Source organism: Zingiber officinale, chromosome 7B (assembly GCF_018446385.1).
Source record: "Zingiber officinale cultivar Zhangliang chromosome 7B, Zo_v1.1, whole genome shotgun sequence".
In the NCBI taxonomy this organism is placed as follows: Eukaryota; Viridiplantae; Streptophyta; class Magnoliopsida; order Zingiberales; family Zingiberaceae; genus Zingiber; species Zingiber officinale.
The window spans coordinates 46733337-46747792 of record NC_055999.1 but is presented as its reverse complement, the minus strand read 5'-3'; the positions used below and the strand labels follow the sequence as shown (position 1 = coordinate 46747792).

Below are 14456 nucleotides of genomic sequence, written 5' to 3'. Positions count from 1 at the left end.
GTGGAGACTTCTTCATCTTCGTCTTGTATATTAAACAAAGAGTATGCTCCCTCTTTGTTCTTTTCATTGTACTCCTTTGAAGATGAAGCTTCTTGGACTTCTTTTTCGGAAGTTGAGCATCTCTCAACCTCGGAGTCCTCTTCCTCTTGGTCTTGATCCAATGAGTCACCCTCTTTGGATTCTTCTTGAATTTGTGTAGTGGAGGGGATCTCATGAATCTTTGCCAACTTGCTCCAAAGCTCCTTGGCATCCTTGAAATCTCCAACTTTAGCCAAAATATTGTTTGGCAATAAATTGACCAAAAGCTTGGTCACTTTATCATTTGCCTTGCTCCTTTGAGCTTGTTCTTGGCTCCATTTGCTCTTCTTTAGAACTTTGCCCTTGAAATTTGTTGGAGCCTCAAAACCTTCCATGAGGGCAAACCATTGCTCTATCTCCATCATCAAGAAATTCTCGATCTTTGATTTCCAAAGATCGAAGCTTGTTGAAGTAAATGGTGGAGGTACCCTTGTATCGAATCCAAGCCCATCTTGGAATTCCATCTTGAAGTTGAGCTTCTTGAATTCTTTGACTTCGATAAATTTGCTCCAACTTCTTCACCCTCTAGCTCTTTGCCCCTTCCAGCGATGATTCTGGTGAAGAGCGGCCTCGCTCTGATACCACTTGTTGGAACCGATTATATAGCTAGAGGGGGGGTGAATAGCTCGGTGTGCTCGTCGTGCTCTTCGTTACTTGTTTCTTCAAAGATGTGCAGCAGAAAATACAAAGAAAACAAATACAACGCTAACACTCAGAATTTACTTGGTATCCACCTCAAGAAGAGGTGACTAATCCAAGAATCCACACACTCACGCACCCTCCACTATGAAAATACTCCTTTATGGTAATTACCAAAGGCGGAGAAGCCCTACAAGTTCACACTACAAGAAGAAAGGGAAAGGGAACAAAATACAAGCAGAAGCTTACAAGTTTGCACAAGGAAACCCTAACCCTAACTTTCTTCTTCAGTTGTAGATCCGCCTCTTGACTTGGAAAAACCTCCAAGAACCTTCAAGAACTGGCGATCTGAACTTTGTGGAGAAGCTGTGGAGTTGCTGTGAAGATTTGAAATGAAATCTCGAAGTGCTGCCGAAGGAATCGAACGCCTGCAGCTAAATATGATGCCAACGGTCGGATCTCGATCGATTAGATTGCTCCCAATCGATCGGGGAGGCTTTGGATCAATCGGCTGATCGATCCAGAGCGCCTCTGAGCTCTCGGGAATTGCCTGGATCGATCGGCTGATCGATCCAGGGCTTATCGTGCAGAATCGAACCTCCCAATCGATCCACTGATCGATTGGGGGCTCTGGATTAATCGATCGATCGATCCAGAATTGTTCTGTGCGATCTCTCACTCATCCCAATCGATCCACTGATCGATTGGGAGGAGGCTTGTCGCAAAGACTCGCCCAATCGATCGGCAGATTGATCCAGCTCATGATTTCTCCCAAAATCGAGTCTAAAGCCTCCTAAACCAACATCTGGTCAACCATGACATGTTGGTTCATCGTGCCTAGCATCCGGTCAACCTTAACCAGCTAGAACTCGCTCACCAAGTGTCTGGTCAATCCCTTTGACCCACTTGAACTTCCACCAGATGTCTGGTCAACCTTGACGCATCTGGATTTCCTTGTGCCAAGTATCCGGTCAATCCCTTTGACCTACTTGGACTTCTCAACACCAGATGTCCGATAATCCTTGATCCATCTAGATTTCCTCGCCTGGCTTCACTCACCAGGAATTCCCTTCTAGTTGTTGGTTGCTACTCGGAAAACCTATAGGTTCCACTGTACAAAAATTTTGTACAAAGGTCTGAACCTTTTCCTAGCTACCATGTGTTCTTTTAAATTAAATTTTGGATCGCCTGCGGAACTTAACACGTTTGATCCAAAACTTAATCTATTTGTTCTTTTAGGTTTTGACTTGGATCTCCTGCAAAACTTAACACGTTCGACCCAAGTCTCCTTAAGTTATTAATTCCATTAAATATTAATTTCCATAATTGGTTCCCAGTACTGACGTGGCGAGGCACATGACCTTCTTGGATATGGGAGCAACCACCACCGACTAGACAAAACCTTTTATAGAAATCTAATATTTAATTTCCTAAAATAACTTTAGGTTAACCGAAGAGAACAATCAAATCACAAGGAAAAGAAAAAAAACAAAAGAACACAACATCGAAAAACATATTTGAAATTCTAGAACGTAAGCCTCTTGTATTTGGTATTATTTCCATAAATAACTAGCATGATGTAAGATATCAAAAAATTTAAATAGATAGGGTTATTTGGGAAATAGCCTTATAGAATTTTTTCGGAATTTTTAGAAATTTTCTGGGAATTTTTCAGAGCTCGTAAGATGGGTTTTGAGGGGATCAATTTCGAGTACAGATAAGGCCTGTTTGGGATACCTGTTTAGGTGAGGAAATGTTTATAATTATAAGTTATTTTCTTTTCCTTTAATTCCCTTCCCAAGTGTCGTTTTCCCCAAACCCGACGCCGATCTCCTCCTCCCCGATTCCCTCTGCCCGAGCCCCTCTCCGGCGATTTCTCCTCTCCGCCTCTCGGTGTCGCCGGCGCAAGCAACCACCGGAGCTTTGCAGGGCGGGTTCTCCGTCCTCTCCCTCTTGAGGTGTGGATCCCTCCTCCCTTCCTCTCCCTCCTCTTCCTGCCCTAGATCGCCGACGGAGAGGTCTCGTCCACTGCGATTGAGTTCTTGCTGAGTTACCGGAGATAGGACGTTGGAGCTCGAAGGGTACCAATCATCTCCGGCAGAGTAGGCATCTTGGTGGTTGTTTCTTGCGAGCGATCGAGGTGATCCGGCGGAGCTAGGGCACGGCAGCGGGGGAATTGGTTCGCATCTCTCTCGGTAGATTGAGCTCTCTCAGTTCTTCTCCTCTATCTGTTCACTGGAGTTTGACTTGCAACTCCAAAATTGCTGGATCGAAGTGGGCGACATCACCAGGGAGAGTTTAATTGAGGTATGCTTCACCTTGAATCATACGGCTTCAAGATCTTGTTTGATTGATCTTCTTGGTGATGTTCTTTCTGTTCTGGAATAGAGGAAGCATTGGACCAGTATGTGGTGGATCTTCCCAGTTGCCGGTCACTGCCAAGTCCATTTCTTGGAGTTGTGGAGGTCTCGGCTGAAGAGTTAGGGATCTGTTTGAGGTGAGTTTAGTGCTGTGAATTAGGGTTTCAGCAAATCTTTTGCTATATGATTGGTTTTATGGATTGATCATTGGAAGAATTGATTATGGGTATCCTTTGTAGCTTCTGGCAGTGGGTTGTAGGGTTGTTAGCTACTGGTTTGCTGCCATCCCTCAAGGTAAGTGTCTACCACTAGTTTTCTTCTTAGTGTGAAATTGATTCATGGTTAAGGAATTGGAATTTAGCTTTGATATATTGATTTGGATTGAATCTTGGGCTGGTTAGCGGATTTAGAAGGCTTTGTGATGAGTTTGGATTAGTGTTTGATTGATGATGAATTATGTGGAAGAATTTTGTGTGTTGGATTTATGATGTTTGGTGGTCGATCAAATGGATTAAATGTTTAGGATTTGGAATTTGATTGTGATAAGTCGATTCGTGATGGTTATTTAGTAAATGATTTATGTAAATAGACACATGATCGTTATTGGTATGTGTTGGAGTGATTAGGGTTTGTATTGGGTTGGTATTTGTGGATATAGTGATTGGTTAATATAGATTGTTATGTGATCATTCTTTGGATTATTGGATTGATTGTTGGTTGGGTTTTAAATATGATGAGATTGATTATCAGATTTGATGGTTAGAGGGGGGTCATGAGGATGATTATGCATGTTCGATGTATGATGTGTGGTGGATAATAATGGGATGTAATGGATGGATAATTTTCTGAATTAGAGTAGTGCCCATCTTGGAGTTTGTATTATGTGATGGTTTGATTAATTAGGGGTTGGTTGCATTTGATGAGTTCATGATTGTTATTAAGGATCATTGGATTATGTTTGGATTTAGGAAGAGTTGAATTTAAGGATGTGCCTATGATTTACTTTGGGTTGGATCATTAGGTGGAAACTAAACAGGGTTACCTAATCGACGTAGGATTAGGTATTGGGTTTAGGTTGTTGTTGATTATGTGATTAGCTAAACATTATATATATACCGTGTGATCGCAGGACTTGGATTCGGGACGAGCGTCTCGACATGGGATTTTCGGATGACGATCGACAGATAAGGCGGGTATTTCTTCCTTTACCTCTATGTAGAATTTCTTGTACTTAGTGCATGGTTGTTATCCGATGGATCAGACTGCTTTACCTTATATCATATCTGTTTGTTGACCTCCTGTTAGAGACTTATGCTTGATCTTTGAGGTGTTCCATTTAATTCATATACAGTCTCAACTCTTGATATCTACTCTATTGTGATTACACGTGTAGAGTATGTCTTGTAGGGATTGTCGGGTGGCTGGTATTATCATGCTGATTGGGTATATGATGTGGACTGTACATAGGTGGGTATGTGTATAGGAGTCATCTGGTTGACCGTGCATTTACATGTGGTGTGTATATCCGTATTTGTTATGTACTTTTGGAGGAGTTGTGTTGATTGCACGTCTGTGGTTTATACACGTGTCCGATGTGTTTTTATTGGAGGATATAGGTTGATTGTATATGTGGGGTTGTCCATGTGTGTCTGGTATGTTCATTGGGGATTATTGGTTGATTATACATGTGTAGTTGTATACATATGTTTGGTGGGATATGTGGAGGTATCATGACGATTATACTCATGTTGGAGTTATGAGGTTTGGGGTTGTTGCATGGATGATGATTATATATATATATATCATGTTCATCATTCATTGCATCTGATGACCATTGTCTCCCTTGTGGTGAGAGAGTCATCAGTTGGTTTGGTTTAGCACCGCACACTCGGCCACTCATGGGTAGTGGTAGTTGGAGCAGTTGCTGCTAGTCCTGTCGTGCCACCCGGTCACGAGGTTTAGTGAGATCCGGCGTTGTGAGCAGTCAGGGACCCTGATGCTAGTTACTAGCGGACTGTCCGCCTCGACCACTATATAGTGGGCTGGAGGGTAGTACAGTCGTCACAGACCCAAGCCTCTCGGCCATACAGGGGTCGTGGTGTTCGGAGAGGTGGCGGGGGTGACCATGGAGCATGCATGCACTTTTGCATATGATGCACGGTGCATCTGGGGGTTATATTTTTGCATACATGCCTACTAGATACTAGTTGCATGTGTTTGTGGTATGTTGCATTTGTTTACGATATGATTGTTGCATATGGTTGCCATACTGCATACATGTCATTTATTTTACATGTATATGCAGTCGTATCTATATTGCACAGGTGTCACGGGTATATCTGTTGCAGATCCGGTGAGTTTACTGATCATTGTACCATGTGTCGATTCCAGATTGGGTATGTATCCGTCATTATGTTAGTTGTGGTTTGTACAGTTTATGTCAGGTTATTATGTCAGGTATGTTCAGATGCATTGATTATGATGGTATGATCATGTTCTTATTCCCTACTGAGACTGTATACTTGTGATCTCCATGTTGTTTATGGACCATGCACTATCTTTTCTATTACCCGCTGAGTTACCTATACTCACCACATCATGTATACATTTATGTTTTCAGGTAGCCTGTAGATGGTTGGTGTCGCTCGGAGTATCCTGTCTGCCGGGTCCTACGTCACATCCGAAGATCGTGATTGTTTTCTTTTGTATATTCTTTTCTTATTTTTGGCATTGTATTTGTGTATAGCCGTGTGGCTATCTTATGGTTTTGGTGTTGTATTTGTTGTATAAGCCTAGCCGGCTAGCAGTGTGTTGATTGTGTTGTATTGGGCTTTCCGTTTTCGTTTTTCCGCTGTGTTGGTTTTTAGTACAGCCGTGTGGGCTGTTTTATATATAACTGCGTGGTTGTGATTGTTTCATTCCAGCCGTGTGGGCTGTTATTATAACTGCGTGGTTGTGTATATAAATATTCCAGCCGCATGTGGCTGATGTATTTTGCTTGTAGTGATGCTTCAGATTGTCACCGGTACGGGGGAGGTTCTGCCGGATTTTTGTCTGACAGGAACTCCTCTGGGGGCGTGACAAATTAGTGGTATCAGCGCAGGTTTACGATACTTGCTATGCGTTTTGGATTTTCAAGATTTATCTGATACCAATTTTTGGTATCAGAGCAGGTACGATACCTGTTATTCGTGTTTTGGATTTCGTGATTCGGTTTTCTTGATGTGACTTTTCGGGTTTTTGGACCAGGCAGCAGCAGGACATCTCCAGGCCATAGGAGGTATGTTTGCATATTGTTATCATGCATTTCTGTTGGTGTATGTATTGTTGCTCATATAGTTATGACATGTGTTGGTACTCTCTGGTTAGTACTTGCCTAGTTGATTATATTATGCATTTCATGTGTTGGGTCAATCACTGATCACGGTTGACCTAATGGAGATCAAGGATTACAGTCTCAGGGGATTCATCATATCATACTACCAGTAGTTTAGTGTCTATTACTACTAGTTGGTTGAGAGGTAGAGTCGTATACCAGTCTCGGTTATCATTAGTTGTGTAGTGAATGATATCTGTATACCCATGTTGACTCAGCTAGTAGAGTACCGGTTTACTCCTGTTGAGGATTGATTTACTTGGTTGACTTGTGTAGTTATGGTTTGACTTATTACCCTTGTTGACTTGGACAGTTAGGGTTTGATTTATCTTAGTTGGTTTTGTACGCCTGTTGTTTTGATTAGTAGAGTATTGATTTACTCTTGTTGGTTAGGTTAGTAGATTACCCTCCTTGACTTGGGTAGTGGTGGATCGATTTTACCTTAGTTAGTTTCATCAGTGGATGATTGATTTACTCTTGTTGGATCAGATAGTGTTGATCGATTTATTCTGTTGGTCCGACCAGTAGGGGACTGACTTACTCTATTTTTAGAGATTCCTATCTTTGGGATGTTTCATACTTGGTTAGATATTTGGCAGACACATTTGAGTGCATGACTTGTACCACTGTAGAGAAGACTGAATTAGTCGTATACCATTTTCGGCTTGGTCAGTCTGTAGAGGATTGTCGTATCCGATTTCATGGGGACTTTGACCATGGACTGTCTGTACCTGGTAGGATGACTTAGAAGGTACATTCAGATAGGATACCGTACGGTGTGGAAGAGTGTAAAGCTACCTGCTTAACACTTATGAGATATATCCATTACTAGGGTGTATGAGTTGGAGAGTACATTTGAATATATGATTTGTACTGGCGTAGGAGAGTTGAAGTTAGCTGCTTAACCTTTATGTGACCCGGTACCACGTGAAGGAAGAAGCAGAGAATGTTTTTGGAGATCAGAGCATTACTTAGTGATTTCCTTGAGGTGTTTGGAGAGAGAATAGTTCTCTACTTCTTCGTTAGCATGATGGATTATAAGGCGATGATCAGTCAACTCGCCTAACGTTGTTCCATGGGAGATCCTGACTCATGGAACTATTGGATATGATTAGATATCCTTGATATACCTAGTGATCTACGACCTGTAATGATACGGAGGTAGTGGTATTAGTTGAGTAATACCTAGAAGTTCCGATCATAACTAGGTATAATTTCAGCTGAAGATCTTCGAAGGGTAGAGCGTCGATTGACAGATATTTTGATCAGCTATTCAGTTGTAGCATTCCTCTATCTTTGTGTTCATTGCTCGATACTGGAGGTTTCTGAGCCTCAGGGTGGAGCAATCACAGTATGATGGGGTACAAGACAATGGTTAGACGACTCAGCTAACATTGTCTCTATCAGGTGGCTTAAGACCTTGACCACGTGATCATTTTACCAGATCTTATAGTCTATATCTTATATAAGAGGGTTCGACCTTTTATCGATATTTGTCGAGGGACATTTATAGGATGATTATGAGGGTTGTGGAGATACCTTCTTGATGGGTAGACTTTTAGTCAGCAGGTTGTATGACCCTTTGACTTTGGATTGACATTCCTTTACTGTGGATAGTTGATTATTAGAAAAGATGAGATGATGAGATTTGACAGAATTTATGGATACATTTAGTTTGTTGGCGGTAGGTGTTGAGGGTTGGATGCTTTCATTTTTCTCCATCATTGTTTAGGAGACTATCTAGTATGATTGATTGATATTGAGGATGATTGAGATTGGTGGATATTGGGAGATCAGGTGTGGTGATATGTTATCTTTTGATGATCTATTAGTGGATATTTGATTTGATGATTTATTGTTTAGTATTTGATGCTGATAGAGACATGAGGAGTAGCACTTGTGTGATATTTATGGATTTGGTGATTTGTAGTTAGTGATCAGATCACAGATTTGTTGGGGATCTTATGGTTGAGAGTGTTTGTTATACGGATATTATGAGTCCTTGGTTTTACCATTTAGGCTTACAGTGCCCTAGATGTTTTTATGGACTCGATGTACTTGGTATCATTAGGGTGTTTGGATCAGTTTGCATCGTCTTTATTGGTGATGTTGTGATCTATTCTCGATCCGAGGTGGATCACGTACACTAGCTTCGCATAGTTCTAGGGATGTTTTAACGGGGACATCTATATGCGAAGCTTAGTAGTACGTATTGTGATTGTCTTCTGCGAGATTTCTGGACGCGTTGTCTTTAGTAGAGAGATATTAGTGGATCCATGGGAGTTAGAAGTTGTTATCAGTTGGAAGTAGTCATAGTCTATACCGGAGATTCGTTGTTCGTCTGGGTGGATATTATCGGAGATTAGTTGAGGGTTTATCCAGCATTATGCCGTTGACTGGACTGTCTAGGAATGGTATGAAACTTTCTTGGCTAGATGCTTGCGAGATCAGTTTAGATAGCTGCACCTATCTTAGCCGTACTTTCTAGTGTAGACGGATTTGCACTCTACACAGATGTATCGTAATTGGGGTTTGGTGTAGTTCTGATGTAGCATGAGCGGAGTAGTCTCGTACCAGTAGTTAGAATTCTCGTGTAATGAGAATGAGATTCTTTATTGCCATGGGAGATTATGTGTGTGTTTCCGAGTCACTTCTTATCCGGGAGGAGTTACTGCAGGAAACACATTGATCAAGATTTGTGATACATTCGATTGATACCTGATGTATGGAGACTTGGAGCATTCTCTTTGGTGGAACGACATGAAGAGAGACATATCGCGGATTTTGCAGTTGGATGTCTAGTGTGTCAGCACGTGGAGGCTGAATATCAGAGATTAGCAGGATTATCTCCGTTGATTTGAATACTAGAGTGGAGTTGGGAGCATGTTTTGATGAACTTTGTTGTGGGATTACCCAAGACATGGAGAGGATATAATGGTTTGGGTAATCATTGTTGGGCAACGTCTTACTCCCTAGCTATTGATTTGTAGGATAGATTCTTTTGGATTGAGTAGCTGGATTATACTCTAGAGGGATTTCCAGACTGGATGATGTATCTCTGAGTATTGTTTTGGATGGAGATCAGTGATTCATGTCATGGTTGTAATTACGGTTACAGCAGACTTTGAGTTAGGAGCTTCACTTTAGTATAGATTTTTACCCTTAGACTGATGGATAGCTGGACCGCCTTATACAGATGTTGGAGGATCTGAGGATAGTAAATTTTAGATTTTAGAGGTAGTTGATTTATCCACTGTTGGCTAGATGGCAGTGTGAGAGAAGCGGAAGTAGGGTGGACTCATAACCCACAGAGTCATTCTTTATGGTTGGAGATTTGTTCATCATACTTGGATAGAGTGGTATGCGAGTATGTTGCTTGGAGGTTATCATTGGATGAAGATCCCTGAGTTGACCAGTAAATTTGGGGACCAAATTTTTATTAGTGGGGGAGAATGTAAGATATCAAAAAATTTAAATAGATAGGGTTATTTGGGAAATAGCCTTATAGAATTTTTTCGGAATTTTTAGAAATTTTCTGGGAATTTTTCAGAGCTCGTAAGATGGGTTTTGAGGGGATCAATTTCGAGTACAGATAAGGCCTGTTTGGGATACCTGTTTAGGTGAGGAAATGTTTATAATTATAAGTTATTTTCTTTTCCTTTAATTCCCTTCCCAAGTGCCGTTTTCCCCAAACCCGACGCCGATCTCCTCCTCCCCGATTCCCTCTGCCCGAGCCCCTCTCCGGCGATTTCTCCTCTCCGCCTCTCGGTGTCGCCGGCGCAAGCAACCACCGGAGCTTTGCAGGGCGGGTTCTCCGTCCTCTCCCTCTTGAGGTGTGGATCCCTCCTCCCTTCCTCTCCCTCCTCTTCCTGCCCTAGATCGCCGACGGAGAGGTCTCGTCCACTGCGATTGAGTTCTTGCTGAGTTACCGGAGATAGGACGTTGGAGCTCGAAGGGTACCAATCATCTCCGGCAGAGTAGGCATCCTGGTGGTTGTTTCTTGCGAGCGATCGAGGTGATCCGGCGGAGCTAGGGCACGGCAGCGGGGGAATTGGTTCGCATCTCTCTCGGTAGATTGAGCTCTCTCAGTTCTTCTCCTCTATCTGTTCACTGGAGTTTGACTTGCAACTCCAAAATTGCTGGATCGAAGTGGGCGACATCACCAGGGAGAGTTTAATTGAGGTATGCTTCACCTTGAATCATACGGCTTCAAGATCTTGTTTGATTGATCTTCTTGGTGATGTTCTTTCTGTTCTGGAATAGAGGAAGCATTGGACCAGTATGTGGTGGATCTTCCCAGTTGCCGGTCACTGCCAAGTCCATTTCTTGGAGTTGTGGAGGTCTCGGCTGAAGAGTTAGGGATCTGTTTGAGGTGAGTTTAGTGCTGTGAATTAGGGTTTCAGCAAATCTTTTGCTATATGATTGGTTTTATGGATTGATCATTGGAAGAATTGATTATGGGTATCCTTTGTAGCTTCTGGCAGTGGGTTGTAGGGTTGTTAGCTACTGGTTTGCTGCCATCCCTCAAGGTAAGTGTCTACCACTAGTTTTCTTCTTAGTGTGAAATTGATTCATGGTTAAGGAATTGGAATTTAGCTTTGATATATTGATTTGGATTGAATCTTGGGCTGGTTAGCGGATTTAGAAGGCTTTGTGATGAGTTTGGATTAGTGTTTGATTGATGATGAATTATGTGGAAGAATTTTGTGTGTTGGATTTATGATGTTTGGTGGTCGATCAAATGGATTAAATGTTTAGGATTTGGAATTTGATTGTGATAAGTCGATTCGTGATGGTTATTTAGTAAATGATTTATGTAAATAGACACATGATCGTTATTGGTATGTGTTGGAGTGATTAGGGTTTGTATTGGGTTGGTATTTGTGGATATAGTGATTGGTTAATATAGATTGTTATGTGATCATTCTTTGGATTATTGGATTGATTGTTGGTTGGGTTTTAAATATGATGAGATTGATTATCAGATTTGATGGTTAGAGGGGGGTCATGAGGATGATTATGCATGTTCGATGTATGATGTGTGGTGGATAATAATGGGATGTAATGGATGGATAATTTTCTGAATTAGAGTAGTGCCCATCTTGGAGTTTGTATTATGTGATGGTTTGATTAATTAGGGGTTGGTTGCATTTGATGAGTTCATGATTGTTATTAAGGATCATTGGATTATGTTTGGATTTAGGAAGAGTTGAATTTAAGGATGTGCCTATGATTTACTTTGGGTTGGATCATTAGGTGGAAACTAAACAGGGTAACCTAATCGACGTAGGATTAGGTATTGGGTTTAGGTTGTTGTTGATTATGTGATTAGCTAAACATTATATATATACCGTGTGATCGCAGGACTTGGATTCGGGACGAGCGTCTCGACATGGGATTTTCGGATGACGATCGACAGATAAGGCGGGTATTTCTTCCTTTACCTCTATGTAGAATTTCTTGTACTTAGTGCATGGTTGTTATCCGATGGATCAGACTGCTTTACCTTATATCATATCTGTTTTTTGACCTCCTGCTAGAGACTTATGTTTGATCTTTGAGGTGTTCCATTTAATTCATATACAGTCTCAACTCTTGATATCTACTCTATTGTGATTACACGTGTAGAGTATGTCTTGTAGGGATTGTCGGGTGGCTGGTATTATCATGCTGATTGGGTATATGATGTGGACTGTACATAGGTGGGTATGTGTATAGGAGTCATCTGGTTGACCGTGCATTTACATGTGGTGTGTATATCCGTATTTGTTATGTACTTTTGGAGGAGTTGTGTTGATTGCACGTCTGTGGTTTATACACGTGTCCGATGTGTTTTTATTGGAGGATATAGGTTGATTGTATATGTGGGGTTGTCCATGTGTGTCTGGTATGTTCATTGGGGATTATTGGTTGATTATACATGTGTAGTTGTATACATATGTTTGGTGGGATATGTGGAGGTATCATGACGATTATACTCATGTTGGAGTTATGAGGTTTGGGGTTGTTGCATGGATGATGATTATATATATATATCATGTTCATCATTCATTGCATCTGATGACCATTGTCTCCCTTGTGGTGAGAGAGTCATCAGTTGGTTTGGTTTAGCACCGCACACTCGGTCACTCATGGGTAGTGGTAGTTGGAGCAGTTGCTGCTAGTCCTGTCGTGCCACCCGGTCACGAGGTTTAGTGAGATCCGGCGTTGTGAGCAGTCAGGGACCCTGATGCTATGTAGTTAGATAGCTACTAGCGGACTGTCCGCCTCGACCACTATATAGTGGGCTGGAGGGTAGTACAGTCGTCATAGACCCAAGCCTCTCGGCCATACAGGGGTCGTGGTGTTCGGAGAGGTGGCGGGGGTGACCATGGAGCATGCATGCACCTTTGCATATGATGCACGGTGCATCTGGGGGTTATATTTTTGCATACATGCCTACTAGATACTAGTTGCATGTGTTTTTGGTATGTTGCATTTGTTTGCGATATGATTGTTGCATATGGTTGTCATACTGCATACATGTCATTTATTTTACATGTATATGCAGTCGTATCTATATTGCACAGGTGTCACGGGTATATCTGTTGCAGATCCGGTGAGTTTACTGATCATTGTACCATGTGTCGATTCCAGATTGGGTATGTATCCGTCATTATGTTAGTTGTGGTTTGTACAGTTTATGTCAGGTTATTATGTCAGGTATGTTCAGATGCATTGATTATGATGGTATGATCATGTTCTTATTCCCTACTGAGACTGTATACTTGTGATCTCCATGTTGTTTATGGACCATGCACTATCTTTTCTATTACCCGCTGAGTTACCTATACTCACCACCGCATGTATACATTTATGTTTTCAGGTAGCCTGTAGATGGTTGGTGTCGCTCGGAGTATCCTGTCTGCCGGGTCCTACGTCACATCCGAAGATCGTGATTGTTTTCTTTTGTATATTCTTTTCTTATTTTTGGCATTGTATTTGTGTATAGCCGTGTGGCTATCTTATGGTTTTGGTGTTGTATTTGTTGTATAAGCCTAGCCGGCTAGCAGTGTGTTGATTGTGTTGTATTGGGCTTTCCGTTTTCGTTTTTCCGCTGTGTTGGTTGGGCTGTTTTATATATAACTGCGTGGTTGTGATTGTTTCATTCCAGCCGTGTGGGCTGTTATTATAACTGCGTGGTTGTGTATATAAATATTCCAGCCGCATGTGGCTGATGTATTTTGCTTGTAGTGATGCTTCAGATTGTCACCGGTACGGGGGAGGTTCTGCCGGATTTTTGTCTGACAGGAACTCCTCTGGGGGCGTGACACATGATGCGGAAAGAAAAATTACTAGTTATACCTTGTAGAAAAACCTCTTGATCTTCTACCGTATTTCTCTTCTAACCTCGGACGTTGTGTGGGCAACGATCTTCCGAGATGAGAAACCACCAACCACCTTCTTCTCCTCCTAGCTAGGTTCGGCCACAAAGAAAGAAGCTTCACCAAGGAAGAAAATCAAAACACCAACCAAGCTCCAAGAGATGCTAGCTTCTTCTCCTTCTTCTTCTTCTTCTCCAAGTAGTATCCGGCCACCACAAGAGCTCCAAGGGAAGAGAGGGGATCGGCCACCACAAGAGGAAGAGAAGGAAAGGATGGCCGGCCACACCAAGGAACAAAAGAGGGAGAGAAAATAATAGAGGTTGTGTCTCATGAAGGCACCCTCACCCCTTCTTTTATATTCCTTGGCCTAGGAAAATTAGGAAATTTAATTACAATAAAATTTCCTTAATTTCCTTGACAAGATTTAATTGAGAAAAATAAAATAAAATTTCCCAATTAAATTCAAGTGGTCGGCCATATCATGAAGAACAAATTGGACAAGTTTCAATCAACAATTAAAACTTCCTATTTTGTTTACGAAAATTTTAAAAAATAAAATTTCTCTTCAAAAATCTCTTCATGGTTGATAAAAGGAAATTTCTATAATTTTAATTTTATCAACATGTGAATAATTTTAAA

The 14456-nt window shown here is 41.6% G+C and overlaps 2 long non-coding RNA genes across 4 annotated transcripts; both read left to right on the top strand.

The window, feature by feature from the left end:
* Positions 1 to 2836: 2836 nt before the first annotated feature.
* LOC122003735 lies at positions 2837 to 4489 on the top strand. 2 transcript variants are annotated; one of them, XR_006118063.1, is made up of 4 exons: positions 2837 to 3024; positions 3106 to 3214; positions 3317 to 3371; positions 4207 to 4489. It is a non-coding gene; the product is annotated as an uncharacterized LOC122003735 (long non-coding RNA). The 2 variants fall into 2 exon arrangements; XR_006118064.1 differs by lacking the exon at positions 3317 to 3371.
* A 5511-nt stretch (positions 4490 to 10000) lies between these two features.
* Positions 10001 to 12130, top strand: LOC122003734. 2 transcript variants are annotated; one of them, XR_006118061.1, is made up of 4 exons: positions 10001 to 10635; positions 10717 to 10825; positions 10928 to 10982; positions 11818 to 12130. It is a non-coding gene; the product is annotated as an uncharacterized LOC122003734 (long non-coding RNA). The 2 variants fall into 2 exon arrangements; XR_006118062.1 differs by lacking the exon at positions 10928 to 10982 and having other exon boundaries at positions 10002 to 10635.
* Positions 12131 to 14456: the final 2326 nt, after the last annotated feature.